Source organism: Acinonyx jubatus, chromosome X, assembly GCF_027475565.1.
Source record: "Acinonyx jubatus isolate Ajub_Pintada_27869175 chromosome X, VMU_Ajub_asm_v1.0, whole genome shotgun sequence".
Taxonomy (NCBI): Eukaryota; Metazoa; Chordata; class Mammalia; order Carnivora; family Felidae; genus Acinonyx; species Acinonyx jubatus.
In genome coordinates, this window is record NC_069389.1 from 2,895,547 (window position 1) to 2,909,678 (window position 14,132).

Here is a 14,132-nt window from a genome sequence, read left to right on the forward strand (position 1 = left end):
CTGAGACAAACATAGCCTCCAACTGGGCTACAGTTTGCAAATGTCAAAGGCATCAGTAATGAACATTATTATGGCTTTGGTTGGAAGCAACAAACATGTCAAGGGCGATGTCTGAATTATCCTTCTTGAATAAAAGAGTGTATTCATCTGGTGTTCTGACTCCAGTGATCGGAGTATGTCTGGAAATGCTGGACACTGTAGTCGGTGAATTGAGCCTGAATCTCTTAAGGCATGTTGAAAGGTGAACCCTGGCATAAAGGAGTCTAAAAAATTGTGAAATAGGACACACTCACACACACACACACACACACGTATGACTGTGTGCATGTACATATTATACACACTCATACGTACTGTGTTATAAAAATTACAGAAAACTTGCAAGAGTAAAAGACAGAATCTGCATTTTTTTGGTGCCAGGTTTCTTTCTCTCTTTCATAAATCTGTGTGTGGGAGCAATGGTAATAAGTAATGGGGAGTGGTCACCACAAACCCAAAGAAATGAACGGTAATAAAAAACTATCAACAAAGTTATGCCAAACAATGTAACACTTTTGATGAATAGATACATTTCTTGAAAGATACGTTACCAAAGTTGACACAAGATGAAAAAGAAAATTTCTATAGTCCTTTAGCTACTCAAGAAACTGAATCTGCCATCATCAAATTTTCCATTAAAAAGCTGCTGGTCCAGAAGTTTTCAGCAGTAAACCCTTTCAAACATGCAAAGGACAGAGATCACTGAGGCAAAGTGTTCAGAAAGAGATAATTAATCTGTAGGCCCTATTACTTTTATGAGGTCAGCATAACCTAAATGTCTATAGATACATGGACATATGAGTTCATATTAAAGTATTTCCCATCCGTACTTGTAACGTAATGCCCCCTGGCCAGCAATGGATACTCTCAAGAGATGGGTACAAATTCTACGTTACACATCTGCATGAATTTTCATTAACACACAAACATATTAATATATTGGAGTGCAGTCTTTGTTTTATGCATACATACCAAGAGAAAATATAGAGTATCATACTTCTGGTTTCTTTTCAGTTACTAACAGTCTTAGAGAGTATCCAAATGTTGATTCCCAGAGATGTAATTTATTACTTCTAATTTCTTATATTTTCCATTTTGAATGTGTCATAGCCACCAGACTTTTGAATCCAGGTTTACATGTTTCAACATTACAAACAACCAGTGAACAGTGAATTCTTACACGTATCAATAATTTACAATTTTCTGTAAGTGGAAATGCCTTACCGAAGTGAGTGCACATTGAGAATTTTGATATACACAATCAAATTAACCTCCAAAACACTTTTGCATTTTCTATTGTCAGGTCCCAGCATGTTCTTCCCACAGATAAACATGTAACTTACTCTTCCAACTACTGGCAGAGCTTTGCTCAAAACGCTTCCCTAGGGAACCAGTGTCTCTTTCTGAAACAGGGCCCCAGCACACTCCATGTGCCTACCTGGGCTTTATTTTTCATCCTAGAACTTAGGAACAGGTGGTATATTTGGCAATTACTGCTTAGCTTGTTTGTGTTCTGTGCCCTTCCTTTCAGGGGAGGATAACTCACTGGATCGTGACCAGAGTCTGTCTGATTCCTGCTGAATTTTTACGGTTGGGCTGTGATTGGCACATCACATACACTCATCAATATTTGCTGAACGCACTCAAACAATAGGTAGGAGGAATCTTACAGAAGACACATTCTTCATAACGCAAAGTGGGATAAAAGTTCAAAGTATATTGCACTACACTATATTTTCCAGTATGTTGCTGTAAGACAAAAAAAAAAGAATCATTCAACAGATAACAGAACTCTTGTTCTCTCACTGGGTCCATACAACTTGAGAAGAACTACTTTGTGATTCAGTGTTGCTGACATTTGCTTTTGCTCCAAATATAGCGAGAGCTAATACTCACCATAACAGAGGCAGGGGGGAGGGTAGATAAAAGCAATTCCTATCTAGCTGACATGAAACATTTTGATAGAAGACTATGTCTAGAACCTGACTGATGAAAATGTCATCACAGGAGTAAAGTGTCCATCAGTTAGTAAGACACACACAATGAAATGAAAACAAAGAACAAACAGAATCCAAGTGAAAACCATCCATATACACATGTAAAACCAAAGGTAAACAGTGGAAGGAGACAATGGGGACCTTTCTGGAAGCTGCCCTCTCTGAAATTTCTAGGATATCATTCTAGTCCCACCCATATCTATTTGTGTACTTAAAAGTTTCCATAAGTTTCCAGAAGGATTAGGAAGGTCATGGAATTTGCCAGATTTCTTAGAAGTTTATTTAAGTAATTTCTGTACCCAAGGTGGGGCTCAAACTCACAACCCCGAGGTCAAGAGTCACATGCCCTTCCAACTGAGCCACCTAGGTGCCCCAAGATTTTTCTCCTACATCTCTTTTCCTGTCCACATGGATGAGTTTGAGGGATTCTCAACGGCAAGCATGGACTTAAGGGGTGCTCCCAGGGGTGAGAGTTTCTAGTGGGGAAAATCTGAGATAAGGTATAGATGTCATTTCTCTCACTCACACTTAGTGTTTATCTGGTCTTGGCCTGGGCTGTTTTCCTCTTCACAATGTTTCCAAACAGCATGACTTTTAATAGGAAAAGGGTGATGCTTTCCAGAGTCAGACTGATGAAGCACCCTAGGGAGATAGGCTAAAGTATACTACCTGGGTAATTATTGCCTAGAGGCGTTGCTGTTCTCTATTAAACTGGTTCTAGGTGGGGACTTCCCTATGTGTTTCTCGCTTCTTCATCTATCCCCATGTGTCTTACTGAACACAGCAGGACTACCTTTCCCTATCTCTGTGTGTCACACACTGGGGCATGTTGTGTGATTCCTACTTCCGTCTACATGCAAAACCTTGTGGCGGGAACAAAAACAGAGAGGAAGAGAAGCTATAGATGGGATAAAAAAAGATCAACAGTGTAGGGATCTGCAGGCTATGACAGGGATTGAGGCTCTATTCTGTGGAAGAGGAATGTGTTAATACATATGAACCAAGATTTCTCAACCTTGGCATGACTGCTCTTTGGCTGGATGATTCTCTATTGTTAGGAGCTGTGTGCATTGTAGAATGTTTAGCAGCATATTTACTGTCCATTCATTAAATGGAAGGTATAAACACTCCCCTCTCCCTTTGTGACAGCCAAAAATGTCACCAGACATGTCCAAGTGTCTCTCCAGATAGGCACAATGCCCCCAGTTGGGAACCGATACCCTACACACAGTTTAAAAAGCCTTCTCCATGGGTGGCAGGGTGGCTCAGTTGGTTAAGCATCCGACATCGGCTCAGGTCCCGATCTCGCGGTCCGTGAGTTCAAGCCCCGCGGCAGGCTCTGTGCTGACCCCTCGGAGCCTGGAGCCTGTTTCAGATTCTGTGTCTCCCTCTCTCTCTGACCCTCCCCTGTTCATGCTCTGTCTCTCTCTTTCTCAAAAATAAATAAACGTTAAAAAAATTAAAAAAAAAAAGCCTTCTCCAATTTGGTCAAACCAAGCTGCCCCTTGAGAACATAGAAATCTACATGGGGAACAGTACTCCAGGGATCTCAAAACAGGAGATGCTTGGGAAAGATGTGTTGTAAACCGCTGGCACTGGAAAGGGTGGTTTTAAGACCAGAAGCAGTGACATCTCCTAGGCGACTGCTGGAGAGGCAGGGTTTCAGGCAAGCCCTAGCCATCTGGAAACAGAACCAGCCTTTCCAACAAAAACACTCTGCGATCACTGAGCATGTTCCTAGTTGAGAGGCACTGTGTTAGAGAATTTCAACAGGATCAGATCTCAAAAATTAAGCCTTGTGATTAACTACATCATCTTAGATTCTAAGGACATTGGGACACTGGTCAGGAATCCTTGAGGGAACAGGGTATTTCTGACAGCCAGGGAAGCCAGAAGCTTCCTCGCCCTACAGAGAAGGGACTTGTGGAATGCAATCTACCATCACAGGGAAAAGACAAAACCTAAGTACAAAACTTCCATAGTGGGAGACAGATGCTAGAGACCTGGAGAAATCTGGGACAAGAAGGCCAGGAGGATGGATGTAGATACCTTATCCATTACTTGATGGGTTACAAGGTATGAATGTTTCCGTAGGAGAGCTCTGTTCTGCTTTTATTTATCATTCTCTTACCTACGTTTTGACTAATATTAATGAAAGACAGTTGGGACCTATGGGTCATATGACTTCCTGTAATTTCTCCTTGATTGGTAGTTACAATGATCTTCCTGAGATGAGGTTATGTTAGGCTACATTCCCAGGGAACACATGTTGGTAGGATTCAGAAACAAAACAAAACACAACGACCAGACAAGAATGTCAGAGATACACAAGGAGAGATACAGAGGATGGTAATATGTGGAATGCTATGTTAGTCAGGATCATTATTCAAATCAGGGAGACAATGGAGAAAGTCTGCAAGGACATTATAAAATGTGGAAACTGTCTATTGTAAAACTTTTCACAATAGGAGGTCACATATAACACTATGCAGAGGGTCATGTGAAACAAAAGCAAGAAATTAAAAAAAAATAAAGATCTTGGAACTAAAACAAAAGAGAACAGAAAGTAAAAAGGACAATTCTATGGCACGAATAGCATTGGTCTGTCCTGAGCACAAAGGTAAGTGACCGGTGGAAGACATAGGCTAAGGACTCCATTGGGCCATGGTCTCCTGGAAGGTCACACACCACACAGAGATTGATTCTGAGGCTCCGATGCACCCTAGGGTGGACAGCACCTGGTCAGTCCTCTGGGTGTGTCCACTCCAATGATGTGCACATCACAGGTGCCCTTATTTGTTCATTTTTATGGTAAGAACAAAATATACCATAAAGATATTAATCTCGTATTTCTTTTTTTTTAATATGAAATTTATTGTCAAATTGGTTTCCATACAACACCCAGTGCTCATCCCAAAAGGTGCCCTCCTCAATACCCATCACCCACTGTCCCTTCCCTCCCACCCCCCCATCAACCTTCAGTTTGTTCTCTGTTTTTAAGAGTCTCTTATGCTTTGGTTCCCTCCCTCTGTAACTTTTTTTTTCCTTCCCCTCCCCCACGGACTTCTGTTAAGTTTCTCAGGATCCACATAAGAGTGAAAACATATGGTATCTATCTTTCTCTGTATGGCTTATTTCACTCAGCATCACACTCTCCAGTTCCATCCACGTTGCCGCAAAAGGTCAGATTTCATTCTTTCTCATTGCCACGTAGTATTCCATTGTGAGGAATGAAACAAACATATATGGAAATATTGAACAAACCGCCCCCCCCCCCCAAACAAACAGAAGAGGCTCTCTGGCTCTTTTAACGTGCTTGAAAATAGCCAGATGTACACAGATAGGAAAACATTTGTTTTCTTCCCTGCAAACTTGTAAAAATTAAGGAACGAGTATTATGCTTTCTTGCTTGCTTGGAGAGATGACTGAGCCAATGAATAAATACTATATTAAAGATCGTTAGAAAGCTGTTAGGAAAACGGAACAATGAAAATGAGCTGTTGGTACATTTTCTGATGAGGTCACTGGGCATTTTTATGGAAGATCCTCTTAGTAAAAAGGATGAAAGAGTCTCCTTTGGGGAAGAAGGTGATGAATGTTTTGTGCTGATATGATGGTCATCTCAGAAGAATGGGGTGTTGGGAAACTTAAAACTATCACAGGAAAATGGAAGAGTAGTCATTCTGTGAGGTTGTTGCAATTGGTTGGTTTTGGCACCTACGTTTTATTTTATTTTATTCCTAAAGGAAGTCATACAACCTTCATGTTGTAACTGCCTTTTCTTTAATATTTCCCAAACATAAGTGAGGCAATAGGAAGAATAACACAAAACAAAATATTCTTGGGTGGGGCAAGAACAGGAATAGACAATGTATCTTTAATAAACGTAGAAATGAAATTCAGCAGAAAATAGTTGTCTTTTCAACAAAACTTGTTGGAAAAATTGGATATTCATATGCAAAAAAAAAAAAAAAAAAACAGAAAGAAAGGAAAAGAAAGCAAAGAACGTTAACCCACGCGTTGTCCCATACAGTACAACTAAGTAAAACTGATTCAAGATCTAGGTGTAAAATCTAAAGTAAACATAGAACACTGTATGCCAAAACATCAGGCAAGTTTTTCTTAGATAAGAGAAAGCATGATCAAGCAAAGCATGATCCTTGAGTGAAAATAATATGTCAAATAATAGATAAAAATCCTGACTCTTATCGAAATAAAGATTTTGGATCTTTGGGGGATACCACTAAGGCAATGAAAACAGAAGCCACAAACTAGGAGAAAATCTTTGCAAGCTATCCAAAAAAGAACTTGTATCCAGCAGACATAAAGAAATCTCCAAACTCAACAATGTGAAAAGAAACTGCCCAATCATGTTGAACAAATGATTTGAAGAGACACTTACCAAAGGAAATATAGAGATGGCAGGTAAACACATAAAAAGATGGCTCCCGTCTTTATTCATTCCGGAAATGTAACCAGTACCACTCCATACTTATTATAATGCCTAAAATGGAAATGACAGACCACACCGAGTACTGGAGAGTACCTGGGGAACATGGGCTCTCATACACTGTAAAATTGTACATGCACTTTGGATCCAGGAATTCCAGTCAAAAGTATCTACCCACAGAACAGCACAGCCTTTACACAGACTTGTGTATGAGTATGCACCCATCGCTATGCAAGTGGATAAAAATGTGGTATGTCCATGTATCACCACTCAGTGGTAAATGGGAATGTCCTGCACAAGCCACAGTATAGATAAATGTCAAAATAACTGTGCTAAGTAAAAAGGAGCCAGAAAACACACACACGCATGCATGCACACACACACATTCAATGTGTGTAAAAGTGTGGAGAATACCAACTAATCTACTGTGTCAGAAACCTGAAGAATGGGTTCTTAGGACAGGATAGGGATGGTTGGGGTGGATGGGGGGGGATTACCAAGGAACCCAAAGACACTTTTGGAGTTGGCAGCTATGCTCACCATGCTGATTGGGGAGAAGGTTTTATAGCTGTATTCATCCATCAAAGCTTATCAACTATACATTTAAATTTTTTTTTCAACGTTTTATTTATTTTTGGGACACAGAGAGACAGAGCATGAACGGGGGAGGGGCAGAGAGAGAGGGAGACACAGAGTCGGAAACAGGCTCCAGGCTCTGAGCCATCAGCCCAGAGCCTGACGCGGGGCTCGAACTCCCGGACCGCGAGATCGTGACCTGGCTGAAGTCAGACGCTTAACCGACTGCGCCACCCAGGCGCCCCTCAACTATACATTTAAAATACGTGAAGTTTTGTTGTATACCATCAGTCTCTTGACTAAGACTTTCTTAAACCTCATGTTTCAGTTCAGCCATAGACTTACAGAGCTCCACTGAGGAACAGAGGTTCAGTTCAATTCCTATATATTTATATCCCTAATCCATCATTTATCTTTTACTATTAACGTGATCATCATAGTTAGGGCTGGTTCTCCCTGATGGAAAACTGTAGGCTGACCATTAGTTAGATATTTCTCTAACCCTGGATTTCTCTAACCTGTACTGGTCACTGTGTTCAGGAAGATGGGTTGAATGAACATGGACACAAGGCAGAAATCTCCTACATGTTTGTGAGATTAGGCGCTATACACCGTGCAAAACAAAGCTGTAGAGATGGATGTTGGAAGGATTCTTAAGCAGGGTAAGTGATTGAACATTGTTGTGGTTGAAAATATTTTGTTAGGTTTAAACACAGACTCCTCTGAGGTACATCTTGGTAAGTGATTCATGGAGAAAGATACCACCATTCAATTGTGGTAAATCACACCGTAAAGTCTTTAGTTTAAGAAAATAAGTTTAAATACACATCCTCAACATTAAAGAAATATTACAGGGGTTTGGGGATACATGTTTTGGACTATTTATCCCGCTTTGTAGCTCAAGACATAAAAGAAAATAAATACTACTGTCCTTAAAATACTTCATCACATATATTGTGGTCTCTCACTGATTCTCGAGGTCAAACATCTAGACCAACCAAAGCTTTTCTGAAAAGAAATGTCATTACTGAAAAAACACAGAATGCCGTAAAGCCCATCACTGCCAAGCAGGATGTTACGAGGAGACTTATATGCAGTCAAGTTCTTTTCATGAACAATCACTGGCCCGTGACATGTGACACCACCAGACCTATGCTGTAGGCATTGGCAGAAGTTGAGATTCTCTACAAGAACCAGCAGGCACACCTGACAAAGGTTACTCAGCGGTTCTGGCGATTGGCTGATATAGGAGGAGGTCTCACGCACACATGTTCCTCACTCTTTTTTTTTTGAGTATTTATTTTTGAGAGACAGAGAGAGACAGAGTGTGAGTGGGGGATGGGTAAAGAAAGATGGAGACACAGAATCCGAAGCAGGCTCCAGGCTCTGAGCTGTCAGCACAGAGCCCAACGTGGGGCTCGAAGTCACGAACTTGAGATCGTGACCTGAGCTGAAATCAGGAGTCAGACAGACGCTTAACTGCCTGAACTACCTACCCAGGCTAGGTAGCCTCTGGTCTGTAGAGTATGATGCCACTGGCATAGCAAACTACTACTATGATGACTGATACAATACCTGACAGTCCAGGGCCTTGCTATCACAGGATGCAAGAGAGAAAATAATGCACAGGGACAAGACCGTGACTGTATACTGATTTGTGTTCCAGGCGATGGAGTCATTTTAATTCCACATTCTAATAATAAAAAAAAAAAATAACACATCCCAGCAAACAGCAGCTGCATCCCAGGTCCCCAAGCCTATGAGAATCTACTTTTGGAAAAATACCACTTCTGGCACCAAAGTTGGAATTAGGGCTAGTAAGTTGGCTTTGTGTCATCCATGGTCCTCCCACAGATTCACCTGACTTTTATAGGGTATGAAACGTGAGGTAAATGGGTATATGAACAGGACCACAACCTATGCATTCTTTAGGCCTTCCAGAAAGGCATGATGTTTAGAACTCTGCCAAAGTCACAATGGCACTCAAGTTCAGCACTGTGCGTTGAGTGCATAGTCACATGTTGGGGACAAAGATGGAATGGTGTTTCAAGCACCAAACTCAGCCTCAGAAATCAGCCTAGTTTCAATGGTCTCAGCTTTATTCAGTCTTTTGGCTAGTGAAATTGATTTATTACCTAACTGCTCTGTTATCAGTGGAATTAAAATCGTTCTTCAACATCATTTGATTGTCGCACGGATAAGCTGCAATGATACTTTAAACAGCATCCAAAATGGTACCCAGAATAGACTGGGGACAAAGGATACTCACGTATGTATAGAAACAACATTCCACGGTGTTCCGTTTTAACTTTCAAACTGAAGTCAACGCAATTACATTGACACATATTGAGACATTTAAAAATATATTGTGTGACATTCCATACAACTAGGTAGGTCATGTCGATTGACGTGAGCAACATTGGCAAGCACGTTAACGAAAATAGTTGGATAAGATTTTCTGACATGTCATCTTCGCCAGTGCCAAGGGTTGGCAGCGAGACCGTCATTCTTCGGCTCACCAGCCCTTGTAACTGACTGTGACATTTCCTTTGCCATGAGAGTTAGGCAAAGGTCTAGGAGATACTGATAATGATGGGTCAAAAATAAAAATCATGATAAAGTTAAAATGAACTGAATAAAGTCGACTAAAATGCTTTTTTTTCTTACAGAATTAGGCACAAACTAAGGTGCATTAATTCAAAGAACAAATGGCATCTGCAAAATAAACATCCTGGTTGTGGGTAAAGAAGGTATACAGACATCCGTGTGACCACAGTCTTTGATATCCCTTGAGAAGCAGGTATCAATATCACTACTAACAACACCAGTCAATGTCACTGGTAATAACACTAGTGCGGATTGGCACAGATGATGGTTAACGACTGAAGAGGCCAGTGAACAAGATGTGTATCCACAGGGCAACTAAGATGTTTTGGTTTATTTGGCCAAGAATCCTGGAATGTGGACTCCTGAGAAACGTAGCATAAGTGACCAATGGCCATGTTAGACTTGCCCAGAAAACTTCTATACGTACATACACACGTATGTATATATACGTGTGTGTGTGTGTGTGTGTGTGTGTGTATCGGTACATATATATACACACACACACACATATATCCTGGTTCTGGAGATTCTGATATATACTCTAAATAAGTCACATATATTTATTGTACGGATCACTCCACTGGGACACCAGTATTACAGAGAAGAGTGAATTAATTTTTTTTTTTTATTTTTTAAATGTTTATTTATTTTGACATAAGTAGAGAGAGAGCATGAACAGGGGTGGGGGAAAGAGAGAGGGAGAACAGAATCTCAAAAAGGCTCCAGGCTCTGAGCTGTCAGCACAGAGCCTGACATTGGCTCAAACCCCTGAATCGTAAGATCATGACCTGACCCTAAGTTGGACACTTAACCAACTGAGTCACCCAGGTTCACCAGAGTGAATTATATTATTTAGTTGAGGTTGAGATTGAGGTTCACCAGAGCGAATTGTATTATTTAGTTGAGGTGTATATATATATACCTTGTTGTGAACTAGCTGAACTAGAAGACCGTGAGCTGGCTATTCCACGAGGAATTTCCGTGTCCTCACACATGGTGGTGAACACATGGTGTTTTATCTTTTAAAGACAAGGTTCCATCCCATCCCTAATGGGGATGCTTCTGTCATTACCATGTGTGACACTACTATGAGTCCTGGTAAAACAGTCCATTTACTATCTTAGAGCTTAGCTGGGTTAGACCTCAGCATGAGTGGATTCTAGTAGTAGGCAGAGAACAGAGGCAGGGTTACAAAATCTGAAAACTAAAGTCCATCCTTCATGAAGTCCCTGATGCAAACAGGATCCTGAAAATTAGTTCAGGAAGCACAACATCAGAAATTTAAATGGTATTTAGTTTCCTCAGTAGCTTTAAACTCAGAAAAATGTCAAAGGTAAGAAGGGGAAATATTATATCGTTGGTTTCTGTCAAAGTACATCACCCTGAGACTGGATTTCTACTTTCCCTGTTCTCACTTGCCTATCTGGAACGTCTTAAGGATTCTAATGCACAATCCATTGCCTTATCCCATGAAAAATGCATGCATGGGAAATAGCAAGAATAAGAATCAGAAGATCTCATGACATGAACTGAAGAAAAGATATTTTAGAAACCATCAAAATGGGAAAAGTCACTTCAATATTTCCTAAAAGCATGCAAAATTCATTTCACATGTAAACAGAATTATAGAAATATATGTGTATATATTTTATTTCCTTTACCCTTTTCAATTTATTTTTATTTTTAATGTTTATTTTTTATGTTTATTTTAATGTTTTGAGTGAGCACAAGTCGGGAGGCGGCAGACAGGGAGGCACAGAATCCGAAGCAGGCTCCAGGCTCTGACCTGTCAGCGTAGAGCCTGACACGGGGCTCAAACCCACAAACCATGAGATCATTACCTGAGCCAAAGTTAGATGCTTAATCAAATGAGCCACCAGGTACCCCTTCATTACTCTTTTTTTTAAAGTAGGCTCTGCACCCAGTATGGGGCTTGAACTCATGACCCTCAGATCAAGAGTCATGTGTTCTACCGACTGCACCTGCTAGGTACCTGGGAATATATATATATATATATATATTTTTTTTTAATTCGATTTTCCTTACCTACAAAATATAGCTAAGAACGTTTAAAAAATGACAACATCACAAAAATCTCTAAACACTTGGTAATTAAAAATCACACAATAATCTCTGGTTAAAAGAAGAAATCTGAGGGAAAATTTGACAAAATACAAACTAAGTGGAAACAAATATAATCAAAACCTGTGGACTGTAGTACATTGCGGCTTAAAGAGATATGTGCGATAACAAATACTTATTATGAATTAAGAATGGGCACCTGGGTGGCTCAGTCTGCTGGACAACCAACTTTGGGCTCAGGTCATGATCTCACAGTTGTTGGGTTTGAGCCCGACATCGGGCTCTGGGCTGACAGCTTAGAGCCTGGAGCCTGCTTTGGATTCTGTCCCTCTCTGCCCATCCCCTGCTCATGCTCTGTCTCTATCTCTCAAAAATAAATAAACATTAAAAAATTGTTAAAAAGGAAGTGTCCAATTAGATAATCTGAGTTTTGACCTCCTGAAAACCGATTAAAATAAAGAGCAAATTAAATGCTAAGTACAGTGAATGAAATAAATATAAAAGCAATGAGGTAAGAAAATGAAACTGAAGGTTGGAAAGGAAGAGAAAGAACAATCACGATCATGAACGATTTACCAAAAGATATTACTGATTTCCCAAAAAGCAAAGACCCCTGGATCTAGTGAGTTTTATTGCAGCAGGTTGCAGAATTCAAGATCATCATAAAAATCCATCCTATTCTTTATCCTGGAAACGAACAAGTGTAAGTAAAAGAACAACCACCAAACAGTACCATTCACATTTGTCCAAAAAGATAACATATATAAGAACTTGTCTAAGAAACCACGAACAAGAAGTGTATGCTGAAAACGACAAAGTCTTGATGAAAGAAATTCAATGAAGACCAAATAAAAGGAGAGTTATCTCATGTTCAGTGGCCTGTAAGACTCAAAAGAGCAGACATATCTTCTCTTCAAATTACTCTTTAGAATCAACACAAATAGTTGTCTATGGAACTGCCAACACTGATTTTTGCTCATCCTAGACAAGTTTACCTTACAATTTATATAGAAATCAAGAGACCTAAACTCGATAAAGACCAATTTTGAAAAGGAAGGATGAACTTGGAGGACTGACACGACCTACATTAAGTCTTTCCTTAAAGCTACGCAAAGTAATAGAATATGGTTTTGCGGTAAATGGACACACACATCAATGGAAAGAACAGGAAATCTAAAACTACACCCACACAAATACAACCGTTTTGAAAAAGTGATTAAAGGAAAAAAGAACAGACTTTTCAACAAATTTATGTGCAGGAATAGAGCAAAAACATTTCATCTAAACACAAACCTTACACCTTACCGAAAAGTGAACTCAATTTCACCATCTGTGTAATTGTTGAATCGGTATGCCGTACAGCTGAAACTGTATGTCAACTATACTTCAACGGGAGTTTTTTTGAAAAGTAAAAGTAAACTCAATATAGATCATAAATGTAGTAGTAAAACAAAATTATGAAACTTTTTATAAGGAAATGTAGAAGAAAACTTTTGTGACCTAAGGTTATTCAAACAGTTTGTAGAATTGACACCAAAGATCACAATTTATAAATTTTCTACAAAAGACCTAAAAAAAAATTTAACACTTTTGGTATGTGAAACATAGTGTTAAATGAATTTAAAATAAGTAGCATTCTCGAGAAAATATCTGCCCATCACAGAAGTGACAAGGACTTGTATCTTGAATATATAAAGAATTCTCTAAACTCGACAAGTAAACAAACAAACAAAAAAAACCAGTCATAAAGTGGGCAAAAGACTTGATCAGTATATATTGTGTAGGAGAAAGCCAGTCACCACTAGGAGATATCACTTACACATCCATTAGAATGGGTGAAACAACAAATATTGATTTTACACATGAAAACACCCCTGAGATTTTGTCATTTGCAACAACATGGATGGAGCTAGAGGGTATTATGCTAAGTGAAATAAGTCAGTGAAAGAAAGACAAATGTTGTATGATTTCGCTTTTATGTGGAATCTAAAAAAATGTATGAACAAACAAAACAACAAAAAGAATAAAGAAAAAGAATAAACAGGTGATTGCCCAAGGGGAGGGGTGGAGGAATGGGGAAAATGGATAAAGAGGAGTGGGAAGCACAGGCTTACAGCTATAAAATGAATAAGTCATGGGGGTGAAGGGCACAGCATAGAGAATATAGTGAACGATATTGTAATAGCATTGTATATGAGAGACGGTGACTACCCTTGTAGTGAGCACAGCATCACATATAGACTTGTGAATCACCATGGTGGGCACCTAATACTAACGTGATATTGTATGTCCACTGTACTTCAGTAGAAATAAGACAAAACAATGCAAAATAGTGAAAAAAAACCAGAAAAAATATATAGATGAATGAATGAATGAAAAAA